The 12,786-nt window shown below is 41.4% G+C and overlaps 1 protein-coding gene across 2 annotated transcripts in view; it reads left to right on the forward strand.

Moving 5' to 3' along the window:
- The window catches only part of AMOT (angiomotin), an 84,348-nt gene that overhangs the window by 23,044 nt on the left and 48,518 nt on the right, over positions 1–12,786 (forward strand). For both annotated transcript variants that reach the window (XM_077826420.1, XM_077826421.1), the window contains exon 3: positions 12,603–12,764. The gene's annotated coding sequence lies outside the window, so the exon portion shown is untranslated. The remainder of the gene's footprint in view (positions 1–12,602; positions 12,765–12,786) is intronic.

Raw genomic sequence — 12,786 nt, forward strand, 5'->3', positions numbered from 1 at the left:
ATTTCCTTCACTATGTCCTTTTCTTTCTGGAGGGGTGGGGTGTGGAAGGGGAATGGGAAAAGCCTCCTATTCCACCACCATAGAAGGGGCAATTGTCAGTGTCCTCTAAATCGGTGGATCTCCTAAGATCTGCAGAGGCCTTGTGTCTCTGCTTAGCTACCCTGTGACAATGTACCTTCACATTAGCTGACCCGGCTTTTCAAGGAAGCAGCATCGATGCCTGACTGGAAATTCAGTTGCAGATCTGTGGGGTGCAGAGGGAAGCACACTGCAGAGTGTGACTGCTGCTGTTCTCCACTTCTGCCACCTCATATTTATTCTGGTGATCAAGGCTCCCTACCCCTAAGCCCTGAGTCAGGTCCCAGGAAGCATGCTATAGAGCAGGGGCTGCTTCCTCATTTCCAAAGTAGGAAGTGACATTGTTGTCTCTTTCTGCTCATGGAAATGGAGCAAAGAATATTGCCCTTTGCCAGCCTGGCAGTCTAGTGACTGTGAATTGAATCTGTGGTCCACATGTAGCGTAGAATGTGATATCTGAGCCACCAGACCATACTCTTACTTTTGATTTGAATGTATAAAATCTCACTAGAATATAGTATACTTAAAAGGGCAGCTGATTTGGAAGTACTTAAGGTCAGAGGATCACATTCCATAAGTTACTAGTCTGGAAAGGCTATAGCATGAATGTTTGATCCATATGGAAAGAGTTGGTAAGTACTTTTATCTCTGCCCCACCACTTTCCAAAGATACTATATAGTGAAAGCGCCTTTGAAGAATTGTCTTTTTACAACTTCTTTATGCTGAAGTGGGTTATATGGCAATACTTCTATGGTATTTTATTGGTGAATTTCCATGGAGTTCCCATGGTGGTATATATGCCATCCACATTAATATTCAAGGGCACTAATGTTTTTAAATGCAAAATGACTTGCGATGCACAAGCACTTAATGTTGGCTTTAACAATTTATGCACTCATTGCCACCTGGTAGGGATCTTTCCAGAATAAAGAAGATTTATGATTGTAAATGAAGGCTTGAATTATGTACTTTCAGATGTACCCTGACTAACGCAAGCCCTTCGCTTTGTAAAAGAATATTAAGACTGAGTGGGAGTACAGAGAATTAAATGTTTTTCCTCCTCCCCATCCCCCACGTTCCATATAAACGGACTGACCATTTTCATTTCGTATTTAATAGTAGGGCTGCAGTGTTTCACTGCCAAGCATTCCTTACCATGCTGGTGAAATTGATGATTTTTGGATTGCAAATGTTCTCATCCCATTTTTTTCTCCCTGTGAAGCCAGTCTAGAAATAATGAGTTTCTTAATGGGGATGTCTTAATGGGTCGCTGTGCTCTGTGTTTGTACAGTGCCTAGCACAAAATAAATAATAAAGTAGAACTTTCACATTTCACAACATAATCATAAATATATAAAACTTCTACTCCTCAATGAGGCTTCCATTTTTTTTTTTTAACATTGGGAAATATTTGACATTGATTCAGGGCACTGATGTCTTAAAAAATAGTGATGCTGCTTTATTCCCGATAATCAACTGAAGTTGACGGTCCAATGGCTTTTGTCCGCTAATTTAAAAATATTGTTTAGCTGTGAGTATACCTACCTGTTGATACCTTTTTAGGGCACGCTGCTGGCTCTCAATTCTTTATTCTGTTACGTTGATGGCTTTTAAAGGCGCCATTGATTTTACCCCAGTGAAAGTACAACTGTTCCTCAGTGTTAAGATTTTGCATTAGAATTTGGTTTAAATCAAAAAGCCTGAGTCTGAACACCCATGAACATAGAGATTTTGGATCTGGAGCAGAATGCTGTTTGGCTTTGGGCCATGCGTAAATTTATAAAGGAAAAGCACATCCTTGTTCTTGGCATAAGGTTCTAGGCTTGTTCCCACTCTTGGATTATGTTCCCTCTTTAAATAATAATTTAAAAATAAGCAGGAGACCCTCTTTTGACACCCTCACCGCTCCCGAACTTTAATGGTACATCCTGTTTTCATGGACTTTTGGTGCTAACGGTAGATATTCATTGATTGGGGAAGTCTCTTGGAAGATTTTCTAAGGGTAGTAGTTTTACAGAGTGTTTCTCTTATTGTGGATGGGAGTGGAATGTTCTCTGTTGCTAGTGTTTGCTGCTAGGTATGCCCCTTCCATGGAGACCAAGTGTTTGTAATATTGTAAGAACAGCCATGCTTAGTGACTGGCAATAAGGTAGAAGGCTCGCCCTCTCCGTATAGCCAGTTGGAATATAATGAGGATCTGACTCTCTTGGCTGTTCAGATAAGTGTTCCAAATTGCCCATTGCTGTAGGTATGAAGTGCCATTAAGCAGTAGAGGATTTTCCAAAACAATTCAATCCATTGTGCAGGGTTGCTGGAACAACTTGTATAGTGGGGAAGCTGAGAGCCATTGAACCAAACTGTAAACCCTGTGTGTAATGGAAACCTCTTCAAGACAGGGGGTGCAGCAGCACCCCTAGTTCCAGCATCTATGCCATTGTGTTAAATCTGGGCCACGATGCTTCTGCAAATTGGCAAGTTTCGTGTTACCAAGAATTTTGTGTGTCTTATTTGGTCCAATTTGTGGTTATTTTCTCAGGTGGACTTTCATCTGTCTCTCTTACTTGCTTTCCCCGTTATAGGGCATTATCACTTTTGGGGTTGAGCTTCTCCATAAGGTGCTGAATTCCCCTCTTCCCCTTCCCCCCCCAGTATTCATTTAATCAGCTGAAAACTGTCTTTAGAACAAGAGTACTTGTGGCACCTTAGAGACTAACCAATTTATTTGAGCATGAGCTCATGCTCAAATAAATTGGTTAGTCTCTAAGGTGCCACAAGTACTCCTTTTCTTTTTGCGAATACAGACTAACACGGCTGTTACTCTGAAACCTGTCTTTAGAACAGTGATACTCAGATTGAGCCAGGGGAGCCGCAAGTGGCTCTTTAATGTGTCTCCTGTGGCTCTTTGCAGCACATGATATTAAAACATTGTAATTTAATTATTAAGCAATCAGGATGCTTTTACTTTGTTATTGACCAATTGTAGTTGATAAAATAATAATACTGGTCAGTCATTTTGCTGTGAGAATAATATATCGAGTAAATGAAACAATGAATTCACACTACTGTGGCTCTTTTGGGTAATGTTGATTGCTAATTTGGCTCCTGAACCACTGAGGTCTGAGCATCACTGCTTTAGATCAGGGATTTTCAAACTTCATTGCACCACGACCCACTTCTGAGAAGAAAAATTACTACGTGACCCCAGGAGGGAGAACAGAAGCCTGAGCCCGCCCAAGCCCCGCTGCCCTGGGAGGTGGGGCCGAAGCTGAAGCCCAAGGCTTCAGCTTTGGCCCCGGGCGGTGGGACTTGGGCTTCAGCCCTGGGTCTCAGCACGTCTAAGCCAGCCCTAGTGATCCCATTAAAATGGGGTCACAACCCACTTTGGGGTCATGACCCACAGTTTGAGAACTGCTGCTTTAGATCATTGTCTTTTGTGAGAGAGGAGGCAAATGGCTTTCTTATGAATCCAGATTGGCGGCATGATTCACTAATTTGTTAAATTCCTATTCAGAGTAAAAGAGAGAGCATCCCAAAGCTGCTTTGGAATGCAGTGCCAGCCAGCTACATAGAGTGAATCTATTGCAGGCCCGGTGCCGCGGAGATAGTTTCAGTTCTTGTAAAAATATTTGGTTCATGCTTCAAGTATCTCTAGACTGGATTTACCACTTAGATTGACAGTTTGTCTGTACGGAAATGTTGCAGTTAAGTGTATCAGAAGACACCATAAAACCGTAATATTTCTGTAATATTGCATGTAACTCAGCCTTCCAAAACTGTCATGAAACTTTTAACAGCTCAGGCAAAGATCTCCCAACCCCCGCCCCTGGGATGACAGGAAACAATAAAGCAAAAGAATCAAAGACCAATTAAAGTTTAAGTCTGCAGTATAATATTTACTTTTCTTGTTTGTTAAACCCCTCCAAGCAAGTGGAGTTTTGCAAAGCTGTTGTAATTTTTCTTTACTTAGACACCCAGCTGTATTTTCTAAATAATAACTTATTAAATCTTACCTGTGTAAATGTGTTGTGTATATTGATGGCCATTGAAGTGCGAACCAAACAGTTGGCTTAAGTGAGAGATCAGAGAATGAAGAATGAATGAGTGGCTCTGATCTGGTAGAGTTAATGACTGATATATTTTAAAAATAAAAAATAAATAAGCAAACAACTCTTTCCCTGAGCAGTGGAGAAATATAGACTGCCTTGAAGCTTGTTTCTAAAATCTGGTATTAAATGTGGTGTTTGCTGTGATGGTTTTAAGTGGGCAAGGCCTGGGTGCTGGAGCCTTGCACAGTGATGTAGTGCAGGAAGTCAATGCTAGTTAGCCACCTGTAATAAAATCTAACATGTCATGTTGTGGTGAGCAAGTCATGTATTGCCAGTTTGGTGATGAAAACATAAGTGCCCTCTCCGTGTTTACAACAGCCAGATCTTCACGTGTTTTCCTTAATGGTCCAAAGAGTTCTTCTGCATTCACTGTCCTGCAGAGGATGCTCAGCTATAAGCAGGGCCATTCAGATCTCTGTAGCCTTTTTTTTTTTTTTTTTTTTTTTAACTTCTAGTTCCCAGGATGACTCTTGTCTAATTTATCTCTGAGTAGCAAACTTCTGGTTAAAAAACAGAAGAAGCTGTTTAATACTGTCTGAGATTCTGAATCATTAATGACATATGCATATAAGCTTAAATCACAATTCTATTTTAGAACAAAATATGTGAAAATCATGGGGAGCTTGGATTATTTTTTGGTTGTTTTCTGTGCAGCCACTGTTAATGCATATAATACACCAATAATGGTTAGAACATAAAACTAGGACGTTGCTTATACTAGACAAGTACACTGATTTAACTAAATTGATTTAAAAATCTATCTAGTCAAACTGGTGCAAGCCCTTTAATATGAAGACACTTAAATCAGTTTAACTCTTGCTTTAAATTGTGTTGGTAAACTATGGACCTTAAGTAAATGGATGTAAAACAGGTGTATTTGATTTAATAGTCCCTTCATCAGTATTTGCACTGTTTATACTGAATTTATTTTAATAACCAATTCTAATTAAACTGGTACAAGTTTTGTGTGTAAACAAGGTCTCTGATTTCCTGTGTCCTTGAGCAAAGTCACCTAGGCCAGATCTGTGTTTAAAGGTTTGTTGATATAACTATACTGGCAAAACCTCCTAGTGTAGATGCAGCCTATACCAACAAACAAATCCTTTTGCTAACATTGCTTATACCAGTTCCCTGAGCAAAATAAGTATAACAAAAGCAAGTTTTTGCTGGTATAACTGCATCCTCTCTAGGGCTTTTGCCAGCATAGCTATATATTGTTGAAAAAAAAAATCACTCCCCTAACTGGCATAGCTATACTGGAAAAATATTTAAGTGTAGATCAGCCCTAACCACTCAGCACTGCAGTTTACCCATCTGTAAAATGGGTACAATAATATTCCCTTTTCCTGGGGTTTTGAGACTTAATATTCATAAAGTACTTAAAAATACAAATCACACATCATTATGATGAAAGAATAATGCATATCAGTTTTAAACTGCTCTGACTTTTTAAACATTGATTAAACAGGATCTTGAGCCAGCTTTCCATTAATTTAAAAAAAAAAAAAAGCTTTGCAGTTCACCTCATACTACTGGTAGCACATAACAGGCCTCTCTGTGACCTAGGTTTGTCTCAGTACTACCACAACCGAGCCTGGTTATAGTCCCTCAGGAGGAGGATTGGGTCATAGTTTCTCAGAAGGAGGTATTTATAATCTGTGAGGCTCATGAATAATTAAAAAGTTATCAATATTTAGCCATTGGATAGAAAAATATGTATTTACTTGGCTTCTTTCTGCAAATAAAAACCTGAAAAAATGAAGGGCCAGATTCTGATACCCACACTCTGCCAGTAGCCATTTCACTTCAGTATGACTGTTTGTGGAACAAAGTGCCTCTCAGTATGAAAAGGGCTTTTAGAATCTGGCCCTGAACAAGGCTAGAGCTGTGATATATGGGCAAAATCCAGGGAATTAATTCTTTGCTAACATCAGGCCATGGTTAAGTTTTTTTTCCCTTTTCCGCTGCAAGTTTTTATTAATATTAGAGATCTGCATTAACTGAATTATTTTGGCATGTCTTAACTGACATATCAGGAAAAACTACCTAAGAATAACATGCAACATAAATCTCTGGCTAGGTAATGCATTTCTATGGTCACTTTGTCTTATGCTATGGGAATTAATTCAGCTTTTTAAAATGTAGAAGTTGATTCCAACCTTTTTATCTAATGCACAGCTTAACATTTTGATCCTATTTATAGGGACAAATGAACCACCCTAAACATTTTTCTCAGTCTTGATAATGCAGATGAAACTGGTTTGTGTGTTTTGAAGATTTTATTTTAACCTCACATGGTTTTCATTATCTGAGAATGCAAAAGAGAGGCCTGGACTAAATCAGCAAAGGAATGGAGAAACCACACAATGAAATGAAAATGCGGCCGACGCATACTTGGGATATTTGTGGGATGGGGCTGCTGAGGACAGAAGCCCATTGCTGCCTGAGTACTGGCAGCAGTAAGGAGTCAAGTGTCTGTAAAAACAAAACTAAATGTTGAATTCAAAAGGCTGTTTGGGTTTGACAATTCACAAGGCTGCTCTAAAAAACTCAAGAGTTGTTGAAGTCAATGAAGTTCAGCAAGAATGAATTTGGCCTAATATATATTGATAAAATTCACCAGTGACCTTAATGCGATGTAAGGCCTGGTCTGTATTAGAAAACTTGCACTTTCTAGTGTAACTAAGTCTATTCAAAACTGATCTAGTTATATCATGCAAACATCTATGGTCGAATCCTGGTCCTATGCAAGTCAACAGTAAAATTCTCATTGACTTCAGTGGAGTCAGGATTTCACCCTAGATGTGCAGGAATTACTATGTCTCTTGCTAAACAATAGTCTCCTCTGGAGTACATTGCAACAGCTGTGTAAGAGCACACCCCAAAGTCAGTAGATCTTGCAATTTGACCAAGATATCAGGAATAATGCCCCTTACCCATTTGATCAACACTGTTGAGTTTGGGTTTCCAGTACTGCTGGAGAACCTTTAAATCCCTTAACACCTCTTTTTACTGAAATATTTAAAAACAAGCCCAGGAAACATTTCCATTTATACTGGATTTTGTAATGCATTTCCTGCTTTGTTTTTACAATAAAAAAACTAAATTATATTGGGCTAAAATTACTTGATAAGGTCCTTGTAAAGAAATGGATACTTTCCTTATGATGGAAGAACAGGAATTGGGAGTATGGGTGAGGTCTTTTCACCTCTCCTTCAGGCTCCTGAGGAGCCTCTTACCCTCACTGGTGATATGACTCAACTGTTATTAGGTCAGTGCAAGTAAGGTTTTCACTCAGTGCTTTCTGTTCAGGCTTGCCAAGCTTTACTTTATTTCCTTCTGACCTGCTTCCAATACGGTGAGCAGGTTGGGAGGGTATTTAGCCACTGTACGATTCTTGTCAACATGGTACTTGAGAGTTGTATCAGTCGCTAGAACTATGATAGATCTACCTAGATTCCTGAGCCCCTTACTGCAGTAGAATGCCTGATGATCTAATGCTCAAAGCATGTGTCTAATTTACATGGTTCCAAGTGGCACGACTTCTTGGTTTTAGCTAAAAGGAGGAAGTTTTCCTCTTTTGTGTGATGACTCTGTCCCTTTGGTATGAAGATGTGTAATGCTGGCAGGATACATGCACCTGCTGGTTGCCGCACCTGCAAGATCACCTGAGACACCGTCAGCAAACACAAGCAACTGAGAAAGGAATAATTGAATCTAAGCTAGGGAAGCACATGTTAGGCAACAAATTTGCTTTGGTGGCGTTTACCTGTGGGCTCTATACTTTGAAATTTAATTGGGAACAGTTGTGCTCTGTTCAGAAGCAGATGGTAAAATATTATCAGAACTCTGGGGACTTGTGCGTCCATGCCTCTGGGGTTTTGGGTATTGGAGCCAGAGGGCATGCATACCTCTAAAACCTTTATTCTCCTTAGAAAGGGTTGGAGTACAGTTAAGAATGCTTAGTTATAACCTGCATCAGGAGCGCTGGAACCTTGGTAGAAGTGGGGGGAGGGGGGCACAAGGCCCCGCCTCTGTGGCCCCGCCTTCTCCATCGTCCCATTTCCTGCTGCTCCTTTTCCCCCTGAGGCCCTGCCCCTTGGCCAGGCTGAAAAAAGTTGGAGCCGGGTGGTGGTAAACTCGGGGACCCTCCAACTATCCTGGGCCAGGGGCCCGAGAGCAGCCCCTAGCCCTTTTCCCTGCCACCTGGACTCGAGGTGTGCCGCCCAGGACAGGTGGAGGGTCCAGGGCTCCGCACAGCATCCCTGGCTCCCTGGCCTGGCCAGGAGGTGGGGCCTTGCGGGTAAGAGGAACAGGGGTGGGGCCAATGAGAGGGGCCCGCACCGGAAGGAGGCTGGCGCTGCGGGCAGGGACCTGATCAGCTCCTCCATCATGAAGCACAGCAGTCCCTGCTTGCCCTGCTTTGTGCCTGCCCAAGGCTTGCAGTTTGGGGGGGGGGAACATGGCCCCCTACCACCAAACTATGCCCATGTTAAAAAGTGGGGGGGCCATGGCCCCTCCATTCTGGCACCCTGACCTGCATCATTCATTAAATGGCTCGATGTCCTCACCCTCATGAACCCAACATTTCCAGCCACTTCAAAGGGTGTGTTTGTGTGTGCACACGTGCGCAGTAACTGCATTTCCAGGTGGCCTGAAGGTTGTAAGGGCTACTTGTGTGAATAAACAATTGCAGGATTGGGCCCCTGTTTAGGCTGTATGGAAAGGGGAAGCTTGTTTTCTCCGTTACAGATCACTCAGAATGTGAGCTAGTCTCTGCTTTTACCCAGTCCTGTCTAAGGTATCTGTTATGCTTCATGGCCCCTCTTTATCTAAGCGCTTCTAGAGATACCTTTTAATTTCTGACACAGTCCAAGACCGTCACCTTCACACTAAGCATCTCCTCACCATTCTCCTGGAACCGACAAGGGCAAGCAAAGACCTCTGATGCCACAGAACTTTTCAGCTGCCTATTAAAGTGTGTTTGACAGAGAGCCAAACTGTATCTGCTCCTGCCAGCCCCGGGGGGAGGGTCTGGATCATATCTGCATTTCTAAAGAAATAGACCATAGCACCATCCAGCAAAGCCATTAGGCTACTTGGGAATGCTGTTATTCTCCACTTTGAAGTGGCTGGAAGTGTGGAGCTTGTGAGTCCATAAAGCCATTGGACTATATTTTATTTGTATGGATGGTACAGGATTGAGTATTAAAACTGAATGTGCTTAACTGTACTTCAGCCCTTCTGAGGAGGACATGGAGGAGGTGAACCTGTTTTTATCCCACCTGATGTGTTCGCTAATTAGCTTCTTGGCTAAGCAGTAATTCAGGGCAAGTGTGTACAGGTTGCATTCACAGGGAATCTTACATTCCACTTACTTTCGCAAGCAGAAAAGAGATGCGTCCTTTCACTTGTGTTCTTACTGCTGCAGTCACTCCACGCAGGGTAATATGTAGCTATATCATTGTAGTCATTCATCAATAGTGGTGAGTATTTCATTTGTCAGTTTATTTTCATAATGCAGCCTGTGGAATTCACCTCAATTGGCCCCTTGCAGCAGAACTGTACTCTAGAATGGAATCTTTCTTTGTAAAAAGTGTTTCTAGCCTTTATGGTTGGGAAGAAAACGACTTTGCAGGCTATCTGAAACAGTAAGCGTGAGTGGCCCCGTTCATCTTAATGGTTAAGCCTGAAACCTAAAGTTGACCATTTAAATGGCAGCATGAACTAGTTCACTGCCAATCATTTTGGCATAGGTATCATATCATGTGATTATGCCCAAACTCCAGCCTCCCATGCCTTTCCAGGTGCCAAAGCCTCTGGCCTCCCCTTGACAACTTGCAATGCACTTCTGTGTTTTCAGTGCAGAAATCTTTGGCACATGGAAAACTGAAAATATTGGGGGAGCATAAATAGAATTTAGTATCCAGATAAATAACACATAAGCTGCAGTACTGATTGTACTGATCATTTTCATGTTTAATTACATAAAAACCTCCATTTAAGTGGCTCTGCTATAGAATTTCCAGCATTCCGCACAAGAGCGCTGCAGAATACAAGGATCTTCCCACACAAGCAATTTGCCCAAGGCCCTCTTTGTGAGTGATAATTAAATAAGGTGTAGCTAATAAAGTTGGGTCAGCAATAACATTGCTAACACCTGGAGTTTCAAGAAAGCAGGATCTATTGGCTAGAGCATTCCCATAGTATAACTGGATTCGCCTCTTGTCCCAGTTTTCCAGGGATGGTTCCTAATTTGGGCCCGAAGTACAGGTGGATTATTTAGTGTTCCTTAATCACAGCTGGAATTTTTTTTTGAAGTGGGATGTGGTCTTTTTTGTTCTATTGGATCAGTGCAAGAAGTTAGTGCTGTGTTGAGGTAAAAGAGTGTGTGTGAAATAACTGCGGAGATACTTAGCACTTCTTTACTCTTTCAAGAATATTAGAGGGCGTTAGACACACACAGAGATTGAATTGCTCTGTTGAGAAATCTTTTAAATTGAGAAGCAGGATTTATGGAATTCTCCCTCAAATGACTTTGCATTTTAACAGGAAGATACAATCCACATTTGCCCACTTGACACCAAAGAAGTACTGTAGTTGGGTGGAAAGACAACATCATATTACATGATAAAAGCCTTTTTGTGTTCTCATAAAAAAGGTTGCTTTGGGCAACTTTGTAAAAAGTGAGTTAAGGATGATATTGGTATGAGTGGGACTAAGGATCCTTGAACTTAAGTTGGGTAATACTGGGAAAAGAGGCTGGAAGTTGCTCTAGCTATCTGCTATCTTAAAGCCTGGGTTTAAAGGATCTCTTGCTGCATATTTTTGGCAGCTGTTTTCAATATATCCCTCTCAAGTTAAGTCACTTGTTAAGAATTTGACATTAGGTGTTAGTTCTTAGCCACCATCTTGCATGTAATACACCACACAAAACAAGCTTGTTCCATAGTTAGATATTGTTCATATGTATTGAAATTGCTGATGATACCTTAAGTAGTTAACTTACAGACCTGAGATCATTTCTTTGGGTGTGGATGTGTGCTGTAATAAGACTGAGACAGAAGCATTCATGTCTGCATTCCTTCACTGCATCTGTTGACTTTATTTTTTGAAACATTCCAGGAAATCATGTTAAATTATATACCTCAATTACTAATTGTTTTTTTTTGCTTGCTTTATTTTGTTTTGTTATAATTGTCTGTTCCTAAAATACGTAAGTGCTGTGTATACTAGTATGTGCCACTTCCTTTGCATGATTGACTCCCTCTTCAGAGATCCTAGTTTATTAGTCGATTTAACATCTCTATTTGAGAGTGTCAAGAACACACCTAGGAATTTATGTTCAATTTCATTTATATATATATATATATATATATATATATATATATATATATATATATATATATATATATAGGGGGAGTTTTATATCGATATAAATGTAGAAGTTTGATCTGATTTTTGTCTCCCTCTAGTTTCAAAGATATTAAAATATTATTTTAAATTGCTGTAGTGCTTTTCATCCTAAAGGGCAAAGGGTGATGCTAAAGAACAGGATTTTGGAAGTAGATCTGGGCTCCGCCATATACTTCTGCTAGACCAGTGGTTCTCAAAGCCGGTCTGCCGCTTGTTCAGGGAAAACCCCTGGTGCGCCAGACGGGTTTGTTTACCTGCCGCGTCCGCAGGTTCAGCTGATCGTGGCTCCCACTGGCTGCGGTTCGCCGCTCCAGGCCAGTGGGGACTGCGGGAAGGGCGGCCAACACGTCCCTTGACCCACACCACTTCCCGCAGCCGCCATTGGCCTGGAGTGGCGAACCGCGGCCAGTGGGAGCCACGATCGGTCGAACCTGCGGATGCGGCAGGTAAACAAACCGGTCTCATGCGCCGGGGCTTTCCCTGAACAAGCAGTGGACCAGCTTTGAGAACCACTGTGCTAGACCAGTAGCAACTGTTCCTCACTTTTCCCATCTAAAAATTGGGATAATTCTTACTTGCCTCACAGGGATGTTATGATGCGTAATTCATTAATGTTTGTAAAGTGCTTTGTGATCTTCTGATGGAAGGTACTATATTTATTATTGATGTGTGTGTATACAGTACCATTGAAAGGCAGCCATCAGGGCATCTTCAGCAGTTTAAAGAATTGGGGAGTTTTTATCACTGTTTCTTTTGAAGGCACAAATAGGACAGAACATGATTTAGCTACAGTTGTTCTCAAGGAAGAAAACTGTAATGATTAAGAAGTGTCTGGAGTTAGATGTTGGGCAGTAGGATTTGTTCATCTCATAGGGTCTGAAATCTTTAGGTTCAGGAAAAGTGGGTAGTAGGTGAAGGGTTGGGGAGCATGAAATATTGACCAAGTTTTGTAACTCCTGATGTCCCCCAAACTGCTGGTTAAAATGTTCTTTCTCTTTCAGAATTTTTTGGGGAGTGAAGAGAGCATCAAGTGATCCCAATTACTGAAGGGACTGAAACCATTTGTGAGTGGAGATTTTGGACTTGCAGGCGGAAGGTCAGGTGTCCCCTCATGTAGCAGAACTGCTCCTCCTGACTGGGGAAGTCAAAGTGACGGAAATAAGGTACATGCCATAGTAGATATGA

The sequence above is a fragment of the Eretmochelys imbricata genome, chromosome 9 (assembly GCF_965152235.1).
Source record: "Eretmochelys imbricata isolate rEreImb1 chromosome 9, rEreImb1.hap1, whole genome shotgun sequence".
NCBI lineage: Eukaryota > Metazoa > Chordata > Testudines > Cheloniidae > Eretmochelys > Eretmochelys imbricata.